The following is a 9783-nucleotide window of genomic DNA, read 5'->3' as shown; positions in this document are numbered from 1 at the left end:
GGTTGTCAAATTTATTTGGGCAAAGCCCTATAGACTGCAAGATGGTTGGATGGACGCACGTTTCGGAATTACCTCATTCCTCATCAGCATCCCCTACTTGCAGCAAAACTATCAACCAATTATAAGAATAAATTCAGGCAGTTCATTAAACCCAACAATGAACCACACTTGAACCTTCCGAAAAAAAGGTTTTTGTATGATAGCCGGCTATAGAATTTTTTTTGCAAAATTTTATTTATATAGAAAATTTTGTCAAAATTTTATTTTCTTTAAAATTCTGTCTCTTGACAATAATCTTCCAGTGAAATTTTTGTTGAAATTTAGTAAAAAGTACCTTTCCGCTCAAAAAATACCTTTTTTGTACTTTCTTAAAAATTGTATTTTCCATCCCTAAGTTACTGGCAAAGTGACCAAAATTTTTAAAAGAATATGCACGTTTTGAAATATCTCTCTATTGCACTCTCCAAGTGCTTCCATCCATAGACCTTATAATACATAGATGGTCCACTATTCTCTTTAAAAAAATGTGTCAGTTCCAAAAATGAATTTTCTGACATTTCGTCTTGATTTTTTCGTAAAGAGTCAGTCCCAAACATTAATTTTCGTGAATTTGCTTTTGTGTTGTTCGTAAAGAGCAATGCTGCTCAAAATTAAATTTCGTATTTTTGCGGTTTTGGTCACAATTTTTTGTTCAAATATGAACTTTTAATATATTAATTTATTTATAAATACTCTGGTGCATCATAAACGGCCTAATTTTTTGTAAAATTGGCAAACTACAAAAAGGAAAACCAAAGAGATTGTACGCGTGCTCTTATTTTTCTCGTTTATTCTTAATTTTCGGAACTGTCAAACCTAGTTTGACACCCATGGCTCATCTATGTATTATAAGGTTTATGCTTCCATCGCTGAATTAGGCAGGTTCTTTTCGCAGGTTTTGCGCCATTTCATTTACACATGTGTGTTTGGCTGTTTCCTTGTTGTTGATATGGCCAAACAAAGCGAGTCATGTTCACAAAAAGAACAACAAACACACATAAAAAGCAGAAATACATTTTCCAAAAATGAAATTTGTGGTGCGAGAACAAAAACAATTTGTTTTTTTCGACCGTCGTTTGACGGACTTTTCAACTAGTATTCTAGGATTTGTGCAAGTTTTATAGGTAAGCGTCTTCAAAATAAAACCTTCAGCTTTCCTTCAACATCTTCGATAAGATTTTTCTATGCAGCTAAAAATATATATTTATTTATATAAAAATATTCATTCATTTCGGGGGGGGGGGGTTTGATCCCCCTCATCCCCCCCCTGAATACGGCCTTGGTCGAATAGGTTTGGTGGATGATGATGTGTATCATGTTACCATTGATTGGAGATAGGATTGCAGTTGCCAGATTTTACACTGAAAAAATAGTCGTTAGACCAAACATTTCTTGTCCTTAAAATACGAATGTGAATTTTGTTTAGCACAGAAAACGCATTTCTCTGAAGAAAAAAAAAACTTTTGTTTTACTAAGTCAACTTGACTTTAATAATTCTGAAAAAATCTTGAAAACTAATGAAGTCTTTAAATTTGTGGACATTTTGTATCTTAACTACAAAGCTAAAAAGCATTCAAAAATAGAAGGTGTCTTTCAGCACTTTATTTTAAAGACGGTTTTGACTTGAAATAACATATTTTCTACTCGAAATCGAACCCGAATTTTGAAATTTAATTTGCCGTTAGAAGTTTTTAATGGACTCTGATAGCAAATGAAGAAAAAAACAGGAAATACGAATACATTAAAATTTCTTTCCTAGTATCAATTCTCCTCATCTTTGGCTCGGAATCAATACCAAATCGTTAGTGTAAAGACAAAATCTTTGGAACCGGGCATGATTTTTTACAGTGTATTTGGAACTAGTTTTTTCTGCTGAGAGAAGTTTTGATCTAAGTCCGAAAGCGGTAACATCTGGTCGAAGTTCTAACAAATTTGTGTGTTATTCTACGCCAGCTCCTGCTTCTGATGTGTTGTCTCTGCATAGTTCAACTCCGACCGACTTGTTGTGGTGTAAGAAGTCTCTAAGTCGGAATCTCAATGCCGTTCTCAAGTGCTGAAATAGAGAATAAGTAAATATTAAATTATGTTTGGCAAACGTTTCTACCCAATTTGTTAGATTTATCTACTTAAGCAAAATGAATATTGCATTTACAATAACAAGATAATCGTTTCTTACACTCAAAAGAAAAGGTCGGTGATAGCAGCAAAAAGTTAATGTTTTAGCAGCTATTTTTCAGTAAACTTACTGCTGTCTATAATCCAAAAACTTAGGTATTCCAGCAACCTGATAAATAATTGTTAAATAAAGGGTTTAAAATATATCAATATTTCTTCACGTTACAACCCTTTGTCTAACTCTTTCTATTCGGAAGTTACACTAAACTATCAAAACCCCCAATTGGAGCAGGAAAACTATCAACCAATTACACTAGTTTAAAAAAATTTCATGTACACTTGATGAGAGAAAATTTTTCTTATGTATTTTGATCTACTGAATTCGAAAAATTGTTTTAAAATTTTTATTTTTATGGAACAGTTTTTGAGATATCCCGTTATTTTTAGTTGTTCGCTCTTTTTTCACTAAACAAATTTTATCTCGAGTTAGAAATGTCCGATTATATCGTTGTTCGTACTTAAATAAAATGTATTAAGATGACGAATAATCGTTTATAATTGGATCTGTGATAAGTTAAGTGGTTCAAAAAATATCGACGCGAAAAGCCAAATTTTCAAAAAAATCGTATATTAGAATGGACCTTTTCCGTATAAGTATAAAACATTAAAAAGAAAATTTTTTTCTCTCCATGGTCGTATAGATGATACTCTAACGTAAGTAATAAGACCAAATAGAAGAAAAATGACCGAAAAATTACAAAGTTATACAACTTTTTTTTGGAGCAGATCAAAATGCATAAGAAAAGTCCACTATCATCAAGTGTACATTTTCAGTGTAAACTAGTGTTATCAAACAGTCCTAACCCATGTTCCGATATTCGAAACCGTTAATAGCAAAACAAAATCGTTGGCTATCTTTTCGTCATTCACCAAGACAGATATCAATTAACTCCCGACCTCCCAATTTTTTATAGTAGAATTTGGTCTGGATTTGCCGGTACAAAAAATGTCGCTTTCCTTATCCAAATGCATTTAGGCTTGATTTGTTTTTATTATGAGCGTGATATCCCTTAATTCTTTCTTCTGTTTTGTTATGAGTCGTTTCTTCAATTTCAATTTTTATACTCGCCGTCATTGGATGCTTGAGCCTCCTGCGACTTTAATGTTCATCCAACTTGAGATGAGATAAGAAATGTCTGTATCCATCGACTAACACACTTGCAACAATTGTTCCATATCGGTTCACAATTATATAGCTCCCATATAAACCGATTCGAAGAATTGAGTCTTGAGCCTTATGGAGGATCCAATCCGGTTAAAATTCGATACGTTATGTTCATATATATACACTGTAAAAACCATGACAAATTTTGATTTATATCAGTTCATAATTACATCGTATCATATAAATCAATTCTCAGATTTGAATTCGTGAGCGCCCTGGAAACAGCTTTAATCCGATGCCCCTGTCTGGTAATGGTAAATTAAAGGGTGATTATTTAGCTATTATCTTTTTGGCAACACTGGTTTAAACAACTGATGCACGTTTCGTGTTTTCTTCCACTGTCAGTATCTTCAGTCTCGTTTGCGGTTTAATTATACCATGAATCGTCTTTCAAACGAATTTAAAGAATTTTATTATCAAAATGCGTGTTCTGTTAAGAAAGTTCAATTGACCCACTAAAGCGGTTGTTCTAGCTATTGTGACCAAATTTCAAATCAAATTTAACATGTTGGACCTTAAACTACCAACACGCTTACGTAGATTGCGAACTGAAGAATATATCGCAGCTGTATTGGCCAGTATTAATGATGACCATCAATCATCGCAGAGTGGTTTCAAATCGTTTTTTGGAACTAATTCTGCAACGGATAAAGATATCAATATAATTTCTTTGTGTTTTCTACGAAAATGGAAACCCTTTGGGGCAAGGAACAATGTTTTAATTTTTTTCTTGGGAATCAAACATATGAATTGAAACTTTTATAACTTTTGAATTTATTATGAACCATTATGATTTTTATTGAGTTTATTCTGGGAGATATTCCTAAAATTCGTATCAAAAATCCCCAAAATGGGGACATAGACGGGGGGACATACTCTGGCGTCTCTGACGGGATCTGCTTAGTAATCGGTGCTCTCCCAAGTGAGAATTAAAAAAATTATTTTTTGACCAAATTGGCCGATAAAAGCTTAAAACGTGTTGTATAAGAAACAAGTAAAAAAATTGGCTGTAGTCTAGAAAAATTGGTCAAAATTCGGTATTTCTTGAAATTTTACTGTAAAGCCCTTACAGTGTTTTTGGATTCAATCAAGAAATGAATTGATCCAATTAATTTTTAATTAAAATGCCCTCAATCACCAACCAAAGTCAATATTAATTTTTGTGATTTATTTTTGTTTTAATTAAAATTTTGTTGATTCAATTAAATTTTCAATTGTATATGAAAATTCAATCAAAATTTTAATTGGAAATATTTTGAATAAAATGCTTAGAATTTTCTAGGGAATGCAGTTAAGAAAAAAAAACAAGGATCCGCTCAAAAACAGGTCATTTCATCTTAATCATCGAGATCGGTACACAATTTCGGATTTGACAGCTAAAATAAATTTCATATACCCGAGGTGACCAAATGTTAACGCCTAAATGTCAGCCCGTGGACCCACTAGGGACCCACAAACTTGCACCGTTCGCAGCAATTGGGCCTTTGTTACTCAACATTGTGCAAAAATTTGCGGAACGATTTAGATGTAAAGCTTTTCAAACTACAGGTGGTTCAAGAATTGAAGGCGAACGCAGAATTTTTGGAGAATGGGCTCGAAAAATAGTGTTAAAATTTCTTGAGTGTTCACTCATATAGCCCCATTTATAGATGGATCCCAAAATTTGACTTCAGCGCGTCATAAAGGCTCAATTATTTGCGACAGAGCTCATTTTTGGTTCAATGGGTACGTAAATAAGCAGAATTGTCGATTTTGGAGTGAAGATCAGACAGAAGCATTGCAAAAGTTAGGTAGCTTTGCATCCAGAAAATGTCACAATTTGGTGCGGTTTATGTGCTACCAGTCCATAAACCGCCAATGAACGGTACTTCTTTAAAAATGATGCGAATCGTAACGTAATTGTAAATGGTGAGCCCTAACGTGATAATAACGTGATGTTATTTATTTATGTTATTTATTTATTTGGCCAAAATGCTACAGTTGCATGACATGTGATTTCAACAAGATGTTGCCATATGCCACACAGCACATGTAACAATAGAGTAGAGGTGGCATTTCACACACATTCACGACGCAAAATGTTTATTCACGCACGATACGTGTGGTAGCCACTCACGCACATTCACGAAATGAAAACCAGTACTCACGCACGACTCACGAAACATTTACCAACCGGGAATGAGTAAAGGTAAAATTCAAAAATAAAATATAGTTTGGCCTAAATTAATTTCAGTTAACATATGAGTAAGAATTAGGGCTGTCATTCGGGATTTATGCCGAAATCCCAGGATTTTCGGGACGGGATTTATCCCGAATCCCGGGATTTTCGGGATCCTGAAAAATAATCCAAATTAGTTAAATTTCTTATCTTATTGCAGATGAAAAACACATCGCACAGTCGACACTGATCTAAGAGTCGTTCATACTAAATGAGGCACCAATTTATTAATACACTCATAGAAAAAAGTCTGTTGTTAATAGCAAACGCTGTCTGCAGTTTTTAAGCAAACAAAATGCTGCTGTTTAACAGTTTTTTTGCAAAAACAGCAAATAATCTGATATTTTGAACAGCAGACATACTGCAGAAAAGTCAGTAGTTTGCTGAAATTTTCTGTTGATCCAAATAAAATTGACAATAGTAAAATGGTACACACTAAATAACATCAAACATTAAAAACAATTAGTATTTTTTGATTATGCAGTAAAATTTGTGAACAAGCCACCCTTTTTGGTAATTTTCATTTTAGTTTAAAAATTTTTTTAATTAAATGGACCCCGGAATTTGTATTCGCTTAACTTCAATGAATATGTGGCTTACATAAATATTTGTCCCGAACCACAAATCTAACATGCCAATGTCTTCGGTAGTCGATATATGGCTGTTCTACAAAAGCCTAATTTTATTTCCCGTGCAAAAACAGCCGCAGAAAAACGCAAATTGATGAAGATCTTGTAAAAGGACTCTATATTTTTGTAAAGTATTTTCCAATAAGAGCTAGTATTTTCGTATTCGAAGAAGAATTTAATGTCTTGAGATAAGTCTTCGGATGTTTATTTCATAATAAAGCGAAAAGGATGAAGTTGATAATGAAAAGCAATTTCAACCAAATATATTCATGTGAATTCTATCGCTGAGACTGTGATTCGACGCTCGGTTGATAGCATTCTTTCGCATGGTCCGAAAGGAAGGTTTTAAAGCCGCAATATCTTGGTGGCTTATTATGATTGCCCAGCTTGGAAACGTTTCCTGCAAAAGAGCAACGGCTTAGTGACACGTAACTGTTAAAAGTAAGCGTTATCCAGATTAATACCAACCAGCTCCAAGCATAAAACAAGTTCATTTGCGAAAAAAATCAAGTAACTCCGCAAGGCCACTAACCAAACTAAACAGTCGTACGTTGAGAATAGAGGGCCTTCAGATAAAACAATTTTGCATTTTAACATATACGAATAAGAGAGCGTTAGACTAAATTTGTCAGAATTAAATCTTCAATTTTTTCGTGAACGTGCTTTTGCAGAAATTTCATTCGCGAACTGATTTTATTTCTCACGCACGCTCCGTACGGCATATTTGTTTTAGTCCCATTAACGCGGATTCGCAAGAGTTGATATGCATTTTGCTCACGACTCACGTGATTCATGAGTGAATTGTGTATGTTTTGCCGTTACAGCTGCTCTTTATTTGTAAAAATATTTTGTAAAAAAGGATCATTCCAAAATTAATAGAATTGAGACAGAATTCTTTGGACCTTAGCAGGTTGTTTTTCATAGTAACTGTCTCAATGTTTTACCTATTCATTTTTGAAACCATTTTTGTCGATTATTTCCGTGGAATCTTACCAGCCATAGTTACTACCCTCAGTTTTGTCGGCACTTAGCATCGCCAACACACCAGTATTTATTTTTTATCTAATGCTACGTGTGTGACTTTATATTTATTATTTAATTTAGCCAATATTGACATAAAGCTCTTATCATGTGAGCGAAGCATACGCTTTTCGATTTGAAATTTTAAATTGGGGCACTAAATTCACTCTTTGCCAACAAGATAGCCATAAATTATTTTTTTTTGTTATCTACTCTTTTTGCTTCCAATTTATTTGAAATAATTTACACAACTCAAAGAAAGTTTGGTTAGAAAATCTCAGACATGGGTTTTCAAGAATCAAAATTAGTTATTTTTGGATACCTACACTGAAAGAAGAATTTTCTTTTCTTAGCAACGAGATTTTAGACAAACGAATTTTCCTTTTGACACTAAAAACAATTCCTTAAAATCGAAGAAAGACGGTTATCATTAATCGTCGTAACGTTTGTCATAAATTAAAGAAAATACTTTGTACCAAAGAAAAATTTCGTTTGTCAAAGGTTTCGTTCCGGAGGAAAGTAATTTTTCTTCGTGTGTAGCATTCCAATATTCTCAGAAACTATGGTATACGATTAAAAAACATTTTTTAGCTGTAATGAGTTAATGTAATACAAAATAAAATATCCGGGCAAATACAGACTTACACCCAAAAAAAAAATATAAAAGAATATGTAGGTTTATTTAAGAAAATTTTAACTAAAATAGGCCTTCAACATCTCACTGAAAGCTGCATGCCCTAGAGGGAAGCCAAGGAGGAAAAATCGACCACCATGGTGGTCTACGGAGTTAAGTAATATGAGGAAATCCTGCAGGAAGCTATTTAACAATGCAAAGTCCACCAGAGTTTCTGAGGATTGGAACGCTTACAAGAAGAATCTGAGAGGATACAAGCGAGAACTGAGAAAGGCTCAGCATAACTCTTAGAATGATTACTGCACTCTTAGAAAAATATGTTTTTCATATGTTCCGATATAAACAAAATGTGTTTCGGGCACAATTTTAAAACACAATATATTTAAGTGCAAACATGTTAATATGTTAGAATATATTATGTTTGGGGCATAAATGTTTCATAAAAATCATATGTGTGAATGCAAACATATATAAATTTACAAATTTCGACTAAACATACATATGTTGTGATATTTTATCCAAAGCGACAGAGAGAGTAAGAGAAAGAAATGGAAACCGGGAGAGTTGACGAAAGATATTTATCAACATAACACAGCGAAAGAATTAAAAGAGAACAATTTCTGTGAAGCCGCTGGTATGTTGTTTCGGAAAACTGTTTTATGATAAGGCCAAAAATTTGATATGCTTAAGTCTAAATATTATTTAATTTGAATAAAGAGAATGGACATTCGGAACCAAGAGAATATGTATGTGTGGACATGTGTTTTGTTTATCATTTTGGCATTATGGGCACAATTTTTTTCTTGGTTCGTTAAAAGAAATCAGGGGTCTTCATAAAAATAACGAAAGGGCACTATACTCTTTTTAGAGTTGGGACAGTAAAATGAAATAAGGAGGAAATAGTGAAAAATTACACAGTAAAATGTATAAAAACAAAGTTTAGTTCCTCTTTATTAATAAGTAGTCCAAGAGGAGTTGACGGACACCTTCAAATATAAAAGCGGGCATTAAGTTCGAGTTTTGCAGCTAAAACAATTTAAAAAGTTTATTTTCTTTAAAATGAATTATTAAAGAAAAATAAAAGGCATTTTAGAGCGATGGTGTTAAATGCTAGTAAAAAACTGGTCACGCCTGAATAAATTTATGTTTATATTATAAAATTATTTATGTATGTTTATACCCGACTCCACGTTCTTCTTTTGTTAGAGTTTTTGAATTCCTTCCAAATTTTAAAGTTTTGTACCAAAAACAGTTTTTTGTTACAAAATTGTTATTTTTGCAATAAAAAAATAATATTTTATCCAAAAATCAGTCAATTTCGTTTATATCAAACACTGTTAATGACTATAAATCTTTAATAACCCACATTTCGAAGTTTCATTATAAAAATTTAATATAGTATAAATATAAATGTGTAAATTAAAAAAAAGTGTTCGGTCGGAGCAGGGATTGAACCCACGACCCTTTGCATGCAAGGCAGACATGCTAACCACTGCTCCACGTGGCAAACAAAGGTATGTTTCTGTTAAATAATGTTATGTTTGCATGGGCTCGTGGGCGCTGCAAACTATGCTATATAAATGTAACTTATAACGATAATTATCTGCTGGTGACCATGACAGCTACGTAGCCCAGTGGATAGTGTGTTGGCTTACAAACTGTATGGTATTCGGTTCGATTCTCCGTGCAGGCGAAAGATAACATTTAAAAAAAAAAAATAAAAAAGTGAATAATTTCTTCAACATTATTTGTATTACAAAAAAAGGTGCGAAGAATTAAAATATTTCGTGGAAGTGAAAATAACGAGTATGTTAGGGAATGAGCACAATCGTCTTTGGGAAAAATTCTTCCAAGCATATAATATTTTTGGGCTCAAAATGCTTCCAAACATATAATATGTTCA

At 33.0% G+C, this 9783-nt stretch overlaps 2 long non-coding RNA genes across 2 annotated transcripts in view; both read right to left on the bottom strand.

Annotated features, from left to right (window-relative positions):
* Window positions 1–1617: 1617 nt before the first annotated feature.
* The window catches only part of LOC142221641 (uncharacterized), a 51826-nt gene continuing 43660 nt past the window's right edge, over window positions 1618–9783 (bottom strand). Inside the window, exon 2 of the long non-coding RNA XR_012718167.1 lies at window positions 1618–2092. This is a non-coding gene — a long non-coding RNA (uncharacterized LOC142221641). The remainder of the gene's footprint in view (window positions 2093–9783) is intronic.
* Window positions 6322–7217, bottom strand: LOC142241218 (uncharacterized). Its single transcript, XR_012723532.1, has 2 exons — window positions 6695–7217; window positions 6322–6626 (listed from the first exon to the last, which is right to left on the bottom strand). It is a non-coding gene; the product is annotated as an uncharacterized LOC142241218 (long non-coding RNA).

Source organism: Haematobia irritans, chromosome 1, assembly GCF_050003625.1.
Source record: "Haematobia irritans isolate KBUSLIRL chromosome 1, ASM5000362v1, whole genome shotgun sequence".
NCBI lineage: Eukaryota > Metazoa > Arthropoda > Insecta > Diptera > Muscidae > Haematobia > Haematobia irritans.
This window is presented reverse-complemented; position numbering and strand designations above follow the sequence as displayed.